Genomic DNA, 11,990 nt, shown 5'->3' on the forward strand with positions numbered 1-11,990 from the left:
GGAAGTTTGTGGTGGAAAGAGATGGTCCTAGGAGAGTTAATGGGGTGATGGATGGATGGAAAGGAAACTGGGAAGGGTAGGGAAGTGGAAATCTGGTGATCATCATGGGATAGTTGTTGGATGTTTTTCAAATAAGTTAAAATATTTTTTGCAAATGAGATTCAAGACAAAAATATGAAAATAAGATGCGTTCCAAAGAACAGGTTACATATAAGACCGAGAGAGATGAAAGGGCTGGCATTCCTTCTGGAGCTTTCAATCATACCATTTACTAAAGATGGTATTTTCACATCACTTAGCTGTGGAGAGGAATAGTGAGAAACAGAATGTCACCAGAAAAGCAATCTGGGTGACCACCTTCAATAAAAGCCAGGTGGAAGGTGTTCACATGGATCCCAAGTGAAAATATATGTTAACAGGAACACATATTTAACTAACTCTGCTTGGTACCAGTAACTACTTTGTTGAAAATGGGGGGAAATGAACGCAGTTTCTGATTGACCTGAGACTAACCAGTTAATACATTTTTCCCAGAAAAGGGTAGTTGACTGGCTGTGAACAGAAAACGTGAAATGTGTTTTGCTACCTTTAATGTATGGCTGGAGGGAATTGATCCCAGTAATCTCTTAAAACTAACAAGCTTCAACTCTCTTGAAGGAATGTTGTATTCACTGAGTAAAAAATGTTGGGAGAAAAGTCTGAAATGATGGGAAAAGAGACAATAAGTGTAAAAGGAGGGCTTGAAATTTGGGTTCCTCTGAAAACAAAGCTTGAAACAAAAAGATCTGTGGGTAACATGATCTACTGGAAATGGGATCTGAGGAGGAAAAGAGTGATATCAGGGATGTGAACAAGGGAAATCCAAGTTAAGGAAGACTTAGTTAGCTGACTACCCCATGGTCAACATGGTTCCAAGACTACCAGAAATTACCAAGAAATTTACTTTAATTTTCTTTCTTTTATATGGTCAATTACAACATGTATTCTGTGCCTTCTTCAAACAGAATTTTTCTTTCTCAATATTCTGTTCATTTGTGTAAGCATCTTAAACAACTGCTTGATAACAGAATTATTTGAGCAGACTTATTTTTTACTTTAATGTTTAGTTACTGTGTCTGACATATCGAATACTCTCGGTAGCTTGCCAGGCTCTCCGAGAGGGGCGGAGGACTCGAACTCGGGTCGGCCATGTTGGCTGCGTGCAAGGCAGACGCCCTACCCACTGTGCTATCGCTCTAGCAAATGTTTAGTGGAGATTACTGAAAACTGGGCCTAAATTGAAGTTTGTCTTAATGGGTACAAGTAGAGAATGGAGGTCTAGGCAAGGAATTAGAGATCATAGTTTACCACATTCAGTTCCTAATAAAACAAGTAAAGGACAGTGTCCCAAATAGATTATTGAAAAAGATATTCATCTCTATCTAACCTGTAAATTCAGCATTTTCTATATTAAATTAAAAATGAAAGAATGTTCCTATATTTGGTCTTTTAAAGACTTTCCACGTTGGTTAAGGAAACAAACACTGCCTATGAAATCATAACAACTTAATCATAAAAACCTGATTACTACTTAAATTTACAAGAGTGTCAGTGCTAAGAATTATTTCCCTGGATCTCACTAGTGTACATGATATTCATATGAATACATCTGTGTGGAAACATAGCTGGTATCTAATTTAGAGAATAGATATATAGAGATTAGATCACATAGCTGAGTGTGATCTCAACTTTTCTAGACAATCCCCTACCCCCCACACACCCAAAGACTTGTACTAATCCTTATGAATCCATGACTTTTCCTCCTCCCCTCTCCCAGAATCTTTTAAAATTCTTTTCAAGTACTAATGTAATGCGCTATAGATAATATTGAGTTAAACTTAATTGTTTTCATTTAGCTTTTAGATAGAGAACCAAGAAAATCTTATTAAAAGTGTATTTTTGTATTCTTTGAAAATGGTAATAAGAACATTATCATTGAGTCCCTGAATACACATTATATAAAGAATTTTCTGAGAAATTCCCTGTACAAATCAATACTCGAAGAAATATATGACTTCTCTGAATGAGAATGAACTGGGACATTTCAAAGTATCAATCAGTGAATCAAAGATGAATCATAGTATCATGTAGCTAAAAATGATCTTGATGTAATCTAGTGAACACCATTACATTTTTTTCTTATACCAGCTGATAGCACTTTTAATTTTTTAGTTTTTATTTATTTATTTTTATTAGTGAAACACCATGAGGTACAGTTGTAGACTTACATACCTTTGTGCTTGGGTTTCAGTTATAGAAGTAACAAGTACCCATCCCTCCATCAGTGCCCATTTTCCACTGCCAAGGAACCCAGTGACCCTCCCACCCCCCATCTCCCCAAATCCGCCCCGCCTCAGGGCATTCCCTTTTGGTTTTTCTTTGCTTTGGGGTGTTATGTTTTGCAATTGAGGTCAATACCATTACATTTTCAAAGAAGAAAATAGGCCCCAAGATGTTCAAGACACTGCTAGAGTCCTGGGCTTCTTCCCAGCATGTACCCTGCTCCAAGCCCGCCATTTGGAAATATGCTGGGAAGGAAAACTGGATGTTCCTTTCCTCACACTGACCTGAAAGACTCTTGCTGGTTCTCAGCCAGATCAATTATTTCATTTGTTGCCTGATATCACCTCCTGTCCTTTATTTAAAAAAAAAAACATTTGATTTGTTTCTGGAATATAAAGAAAAAAACTGAATGGAGTAATAAAACAAAAGCAAAATCAGACCTTTACACTCTGACATCAGAATAGTCCTTACAAGAGGGGAAGTAAATGACTGAAATGGGTAGGGGACTGCTGTTAGTTGGTTGTGCACAGTAGCTGGATATTTGAAAGTGCATGGAGTATGAATACACAGTTGCTGAGATGAGGAAGTCTGTATTTGAAGGGAATAAAGTTTGTTAACTAGTCATCACAATTACATGATTGCCACTCAATGCCTCTTTTCGTATGTTTTTTAGATAATTCTTCCCCTCCTCTGTTTGCTTAGGACCGCACATTGTCTCTCCCCTCCCTGTTCTTTCAGGAAGCCAGAGAGAAGTCTTCAGGCAGGAAGAGCATGAAATTTACATAGGAGTGGTACTACGTGGACTGTATCATGTTCAGCGAAATGAGTCAGAAAGAGAGGGACAGACAGAACAGGATTGCATTCACCTGGAGAACATAAAATAACAAAACAGGAGACTAACTCCCAAGAGTGGCCGAGATTAGTGTCAGGAATTTTTCCTCATAGCTTGGAGACCAACCACACAGGCTAGCAGAAAAGGCAGCTCAGATAGAGAATGGAGCACCAAATAAAGGGTGTTGGGAGGATACTCCCAGGATGGGAGAGCATGCTGAACATAGACTATAGACCAAACATGATTGTCACTCAATGCCTCTTTTGCAAACCACAACACCTAAAAGGAGAGAGAGAACAAAGGGGAATGCCCTCCCACAGAGTCAGGGTGGGATGAGGGGATGGGGGGTGGGAGGCATACTGGGATCCCTGGTGGTGGAAAATGGGCACTGGTGGAGGGATGGGTATGTGATCATTGTATAAATGAAATCCACGCACAAAAATTCCTATGTCTACTACCGTACCTCATGGTGTCTCACTAATAAAAATTTGAAAATTAAAAATAAAAAAATTGGAACATAAAGTAAAAATAAAACAAGAGAAAGATCTAACAATAGGAAAGAGGCCTATAGTACTCAAAACGTTGAGAAATAGGCACTTTGGCAAGTATTTTTAAATATGCATTCAGGAGAGAATATAGCATTTTTTGTGAACAAATCTACTCTATGGATTCATCTTATCCTTGAAATGGAAAAGGACAATGTGTTACAGTTACCAACTCTCAAAAAAGATATATATCATCTATTTTTTGCTATGTTTCTATGCTTTACCAAATAGTATTCTAATTTTTAAATTGACTTTAATGATTAAAACAGTATTTGCCTGCATTAAACTTTTTAATTAAATGTTTCATTAGAAGTGATTTTTAATTATTAAAAATGTTTTATTCACATGTAATTTTCTAAAAGAAACATATAGGCCAAAGAGCTAGTGCAGCATGTAGAGGGTGTTTAACTTGTATGCAGCTAACCTGAGTTCAATCCCCACAACCCTGAGCCTGCCAGGGGTGATCTCTGTATACAGAGTCAGAAGGGAGCCCGGAGCACATCTGGGTGCACTCCACTCCCCACATAAAGGGAAGAATAGAAAAGAAAAACATATAACTGATTCTTGAGTAACATAGAGCTTAACGATGCTAACTCCTCTATAATGTTTGAAAACCCCCAAATTTAATAGATAGTCTGCTATTAACCAAGAACATGGTTTTCTAATAGTATTTAATTCCATTGTCTGCAAGTAGTGCTATGTGTGGCCTGTCCATCTGTAAATTTTGATACACTTCAATACTTTAATCGATTTTATAATAGACTATATAATACATCTGTATTTGATGGTATTAAGTGATAATTTATATTTCTATTTTTGTGGGGTATTTGGGCCATAGTATGTGGTAATTGGGACTTCAGAATCTGTGCTCACGGTTTATTCCTGGTGGTGCCAACCATTAATTTGGGTTGACTCTGTGCATGGTAAGTGCTTTAACCCCTATACTAAGTCTGGAGTCCAATCAAATAAATTATCTGCATATATTTTGTACATGCATGGCATACTTTTTCTTAGATTTTTTTTATATTTCTAGGATATATTGATCATCTTTAATTATTTCACATCCATACCAATGTCCAAACATTCTCAAAATATAATTATTGAAAAATATAATATAGAAGTCCAAATTTGTATTGCTAATGGGATAACTATATTAAGAAGAAAATAGAACCACAATAAACATACAATTAAAATGGACATACATTTCTTTGGAGTCTTTCAATTATGCATTTATATTAGTCTATATACAAGTATGATTTTTAAATAAACAATTTCTGTTACTATAAAATGTTTATTGAGATTTTATAATTGTAATGTTTTCCAGCTAAAATGACATTGATATGAACATTTATATCTATTTGTCTACTTTTCTAATTGTTTCCTTAATATCAATTCTTAAAAGCTAACTTACTTATGACCCGATATGTAGCTCAGAACAAAAGAACTTGGCTTGCATGTATGAAATTTTGGTTTCTATTCTTTGAACTATAGAAGCAAAAGCAAAATCATTAACTGTGGTTGTAAATATGCCTCGGTGGTAAAATATTTGCCTCACATTTCTGAGGTTTGGGGTTTGATCCCTGAATTTCCATATACACACACAAAAGCTAACTTACAACAAAGTTTCACACTCGATACCTAACTGGGCCCGCTCAAGAAATTCGATGAACAACGGGAGGACAGTGACAGTGACAGTGACTTAATGAACATAAAACTGCTTTAAGCTATCTATTGCCTAACTATTAACTGTTTTAAGCTATATATTGCCTAAATATTATACAGATTTAATTCTCAATAAAGTAACTTGAAAAGATCTATTTTCTAGCATCTTTGCTAGGGAAAGATAGCACCTGATTTTTCAATATTTGTAATTTGGGGGGAAATTTTAATTTCTCATTTTAATTTATGCTCTTTGTCTACTAGTGAGCTTGAAAATTGCTCTTGTGTGGTACAACATGGAAAATATTATGCTATGGGAAATGAGTCAGAAAGAGAGGGACAGACATATAAAGATTGCATTCATCTGGGTAACATAAAGGAACAAAATAAGAAACTAACACACAAGAACAGCTGTGATAAATATCAGGTTGTTCACTCCATGGCTTAGAGGTCAGCTGCACTGTCTAGGGGTAAAGGCAGCGCCGATAGAGAAGGTAGCACCCAATAAAGGGTGCTGGGAAGATCTGCCCAGGATGGGAGATGCCTGCTGAAAGTAGTCTAAGGATCGAACAGGATTGCCACCCAATGTCCCTTCTGCAGACCATAGCACCAAAAGGAGAGATAGAACAAAAGGTAGTGCCCTAACAAAGAGGCAGGTGAGACGGGGGATGGGGAGTAGGAGGGATACTTGGATTGGTGGGAGTGGAGATTGGTCACTGGTGGTGGAATGGGTACTCAATCACTGTATAACTCAAACTCAAGTGCAACAACTTGTAAGTCTACAACTGCACCTCATGGTGTTTCACTAATAAAACAAAATAAACAAAACAAAAATTCAAAAAAAAGAAAATTGCTCTTGTGTTTACTAGTCATTTACACTTCTTTCAATAGACATTATATGATCATGTTTTATGCTTATTTTTTCTATTCAAGTTTAATAGCAAAATACTGATTTATTTCACAGCACTAATTTTTTAAAACCTCTCATCCTTGGCCTATCATATTAATTGACACTATTTGTTGGTGTTGCTTGTTTTTTGATCACTTAATTTGGTTTTTGTCCTTTTCTTTCAGATTGTAGAATTTTGGACAAATGAGCATATGTTTTTCTTTATCTTCTACAGTTTTAGATTGAGAACAACTGTTTGTTTTGTACAAATAAGATACCTGTGCATTTACTATTTCTTCTCATTTTATTTATTTTAACACATCTGGATTCATCTACAACTTATCCTAGTAAGTGTTGTCATATTGAAAGAAACCACAATTTTTTTCAATCATAGCACTGTAGCACTGTCCTCCCGCGGTTCATCCATTTGCTCGAGCGGGAACCAGTAACATCTTACACCAAATTGTGAGACTTCTTGTCACTGGTTTTGGCCTATTGAATAGGTCATGGGGAGCTTGCCAGGCTTTTGCTATGTGGATGAGATACACTGGGTAGTTTGCCAGGCAGAGGAATCAGAATCAGGGTTGGCCTCCTCCAAGGCAAATGCCCTACCTGCTGTGCTGTAAACGTTATCTAAAATATACTAGTAATACCAAATGTGGTTTCTTTAACAGTGTAATATAAACGATTATTTAGTGATTGTTTTGATTTGTTAATGAAATATGTAAGCTCTTGAGTATAATGAGAATATTTTTCTAACACAAGAGTCTGACGAAGGTGAAACTGTTATAACCGTCTTGTAGGATTCCATCTCCCTAGCCTGCTTCACTCTACCATGCTCTCTATCCAATCCGGTGGTCTTCTTGGGATTCTGACCTCCTGAATGGCTAGCCTCTACCTTTCAACTGCCTACTTTATGACATCATTCTCCCACCAAAACAACCTCCAACTGGTAGAATCTTGGGGGTCCCATGTGGTAGTTTGTAAAAAAATTTGAACCATCATGGCAAGTGACGAGTGACCAATGACCAATCACGTGTGAGCACTCATTTGTACTGAACACTTGTGGTCTTAAGCCGCTTCAGTGTTCAGACGTTCTCTCGTACCATCTCCTCTTCTCGTCTACCTTTCATCGGTATTTCCTCTTCTCTGACCATGTCAGGTAAGGAATAATACTTTTCAAAGCTTTTCATTAGATTTATCATCCATAAACTTAGCAGTCAAGTAAAAACAGCATGTAGTAATGAAAGAAAGTATTCAAGTAGAATTTTATAAGCCTCATTTGAGCTTGACTTTGATATTTGCTGTGTGATTTTAGACATTGGCTTACTTTCTCTCACATACAAAGTGTTTTTCCTCATTGATTACATTATATTTTAGACATACTTAGGAGCTCAAATACACACACATACTTAAATACATATATATATATATATGAGTGTTGATTCTCTGTGTTTCTTTTTCCTTTTAATAGTGAATTTTTCATGATTTCCATTGAAAATAAGTAAATCAGAGACAGTATTTTTACAGAAACAGAAAATATGGATGCTGTGGAAAACTGTTAATATATACTAGCATGTTTTATCTGTAATGGTCTCTCCACTTGTATATATACTTCAGTATTTTAAATATAGTGATATTACAAAGTAATAATCATTGATCTTGAGATTTGATTTTAGCCAGGTAATAAAAAAATATGGGGCATGAGTAAGGTGTGGAGTGCTGAGGGTAGGGAGGCAAGCACTCAAAGTTAAGAAAGTTTAGGATCACTTTCATCAAACATTCACCAATCGAAACCTAAACGATATGAGGGAGAAATAAATAGAAAAGAAAGAACGAAAGAAAGAACGAAAGAAAGAACGAAAGAAAGAAAGAAAGAAAGAAAGAAAGAAAGAAAGAAGAAAGAAAGAAAGAAAGAAAGAAAGAAAGAAAGAAAGAAAGAAAGAAAGAAAGAAAGAAAGAAAGAAAGCATAGAGACGTCAATTATCAAGGAAGGGGAAAACGTTTGTACAGAATGTTGAAGAGAACCAAAGATTTAAAATCAAAAAAGAAAGGTACCAGTAGGAAAAGCAGTTTATCAGAAAGCCATCCTAGCTGGATTTTTTCCTTATTATCTCTTAGAACATAGTACTTGGTACTTGACAATTTGAGTATAAACACACTTCAGAAATGATGCTCCCCATAAATAGCTAATAGTGCTGATCTAGGGCGGTGGAAGACACAGAATCTTCATGTTTTTATTACGTTCTGGTTTTTAAGTACATGTACGCGCTGCCTGTTAAATAAAAAAATGGTATATTCTAACTTGAATCAGGAGATTTGATTCATTTGTGTGGTAAGTAGGTTCCAGGTTAAAGCTGCTTGTCATCTTTACAAATATTATTTCATATGATTTTTTCTTCCTAACATGAGAGTATTTAGATAATAGTCAACTTCTGTTTTAAATCCTAAGAGGAAATAGAAAAATCAAGTCTCACAGGTCTAATTACACATTTTCGTCATATTTGTGAATTATGATTTTTCCTACATAAAAGATATTTTATTGGATTTTAGTGCTCATTTATTAAACATTGAGAAGAATGTTTTCCAGGTTGATAAATATAATTCTAATGTAGGGGTTGAAAGTAAGTTTGCAATATTTTATGATCACTTTTTAATGGTCTTTTCTGTTTCTTGTGTGATCAAGTGAAATCCACTGCTATGTTTAACACGTGTTGTTTGCTGGTTAATATTCAAAGGTACTGATGAGAATAATTTTTTGTACTTTCGAAATTTCTTTCTGTATTTTACTCATTTAAAACATTTCTTGTCTATGAAATACAATCACGTTTACTTCTATTTTCTTTTTGTTATGTAGTTACTGGTAAATCCTTTCTCTTTAATGGAGTGGTAAAGTGTGCACTCAAAAATCTCATTCTATTCCATTTTTTGGCTAGCAGTTTTTTTCTAAATAGAATACGGTCTTCATATTGTATACGTGGAACAATTTATTAATAAACTTATTGGACTGTTTTATTTGGTTTTGCTTGGGCTCACATCCACTGTTACTCAAGGCCTACTCTTGCATCTGCTCTCCATAACTTACTGTACTATACTGCTTGCTACAGAGCCCAGATTTCATTAATATCTGTATTCTTCTTTTTCAGTTCTGTGATAAATATTTTTCATGATGTTTTCTTTACACTTCTTCCTATGAAAATCACATGAAATAGAAAAATATGGATTGTTTTTCTTAGAATTATTAGTAACTACATTGTAGATAAACAACTTAAGACACAGAGTTTAAATAAAGTTTTCCTTCCAAAAACTTTTCTTGGAAAAAAACCCAGTAGTCCTTTTTGAAGTGGATCAAAAATGAGGGTAAACTTCAATGCATCCACAAGATTAAGTCGTATGTGAACCATAAGTAACAGGTACTCAACTCACAAGTCAAATGGAAACCTGATGATTACAATGGTAATAGTTGTGAAGAACCCAAATGCCTAAATTAATGTAAGGTATCTTCCTTCTTGTTTCTGGCCTTGTAGTGATCATGCAGGATCCTGGCCAAAAAATCACATGCTTTAGTTTGTGTAACCTGGAAATTCTTAAGGGACAGATAGAGATAGTACTGGAGGGGATAAGGAACTTGCCTTGTACACAGCCAATCCAGTTGAATCTCTGTCACAGCATACACTCTCCCGAATGTTCTAAGGGGTCACTCCAGAGTGTAGAGCCAGGAAGAACCCAAGATCACTGTCAGTTGTTGGTCCAAACTCTACACCACCCCAAGCCCCACCCAATAAAAATTATTGGAATATAGGAAATCTCTTTGCCATCTCTGGGCCTCAGGTTTCTTCTTGTCCATTGAATGTTTCCCTTTCTCTTAGACTTCCTAGTTTGAAAAAGCTTCCATTCTACGAAATAGCATAGGACTCAATAGGAGGCAAGCTACAGGCATTTCTAGGGTAAGGAGAATTATCTGTAAGCAAGAAATCCAGGTACAGACACCATCACCTGGCTCTTCTACAGTTCTGTGTTCACTTTGGGAGCACGATACCAAATGCACTAAGTGCCAAAAAGTTCCAGGCTTTGAATCACCCCAAATTGTTGGAATTTTGGAAACTCAATTGACTGTTGGTACTAGAAGCATCTCGATGGCTTAAATTTTAAGTTCATATTGTTCCTCTCAGCGTTGAAGGAGATTATTAGTCTCGCAGATTTTTTTCATCACCCTGTTGTTCCTTACAGAAAATTTTCAAAATCCATCTGTATTGGGAACTGCACATACTCTGCAGCTTTCCCTTCCCGTGGTGAACGATGCAGCTTCCCTAACAGGAAGTTTCTGCAACTACTCTAGAGAATCTGCTCCAGCTGGTAGTTCTGCTTGACTCCTGCCCTCAGCCTCTGGCACATCTTTCCAACCACTGATGGGTAGTGCTTATATTTACAACATTTCAGCACAACAATGCTATCTGGAGTGTTTCACCAGAGTCATATATCTACCTCAGCTGCTTCCTACACAAGTGTTTTCGAATGAGATATTGCAGGAAGTGCTGAAGTGATGTCTTCCATGGGAGACTTTTTTATGACTATTCTTGACCAAGACACCGCTGTCCCTTCCATGTCTATGGCAGTTCGCTATGAGAAAACACTAGTTACCAACAACACGGTGTCTGTGTACCCATCACTTTCTGCCAATCTTGTTGAGAGAAGACCATCTCAGGTTCCATATCAGAGTCAAAGCCTGTCACTTCCCTACCAGGAACGAAGCCAGGTGTATTACTATCATCAAGGCACTCTGGGAACTCTCCTTTCCGGCCTGCAGTCCTATGACTCCATGTCATACACAGGGCTAAATGGCTCTGCCCCCCAAGCTTACAGCAACTCATCGCGAGAAATGGTTAAGGTTCTCAAGGAGGTCAAGCCCCCAAATAACCAAATACCAGCCTCCCAGTCTGGAATCGACTTCTCTCTGTCTGCTCAACCCATCACAGAATCGAGTTATCAAGGTGAGTAAAACGGAGAGAAGGGAAAGAAAATTAAAAAATTGGAGTCAAAAAAGAGGAAAACTGTTCGTAGACAGGTAGTATTCATATACACTGAGATTTTTAAATTAAAAAAAACTCAGTTCATGTTTTCTCCCCTCACTCATTTTACAGCATGTTATTTTCACACTCAGTATAAGAGCTCCTAATGGAGATTGGAAGTTATGATAGTATAATGGACATCTATTTTTTTTTCCCTCCCGTTGATCGTCGATTTGCTTGAGCGGGCCCAGTAACGTCTCCATTGGAGACTTTATTGTTACTGTGTCTCGCATATCAAATACTCTCGGTAGCTTGCTGGGCTCTCCGAGAGGGGCGGAGGAATTGAACTTGGGTTGGCCATGTTGGCCGCTTGTAAGGCGAACGCCCTACCCGCTGTGCTATCGCTCCAGCCCTAAGTTTCTTATAATGAAACGTCAGGAGCAGAGAAAAAATAGCGCATTTTTTCCTTATTATTTCATTTTTTTAATTTTTATTAGTTAAACGTCATGAGGGACAGTTGTAGACTTACAAATTGTTGTGATTCGATTTCATTTATACAATGATAGAGTACTTATACCCCCACCAGTGCCCATTCTCCAACACCACGGTTCCCAGTATTTCTCCCACCACCCATACACCCTATCCCACTCAGCCTCTGTGGCAGGGAATGCCACATTTTTCACTGTTCTATTTCAGCAGTCCTCCAGAATTACCACACTAAAAGTAAAATACAT

Source organism: Sorex fumeus, unplaced genomic scaffold, assembly GCF_029834395.1.
Source record: "Sorex fumeus unplaced genomic scaffold, SorFum_2.1 ptg000021l, whole genome shotgun sequence".
NCBI classification, from domain to species: domain Eukaryota; kingdom Metazoa; phylum Chordata; class Mammalia; order Eulipotyphla; family Soricidae; genus Sorex; species Sorex fumeus.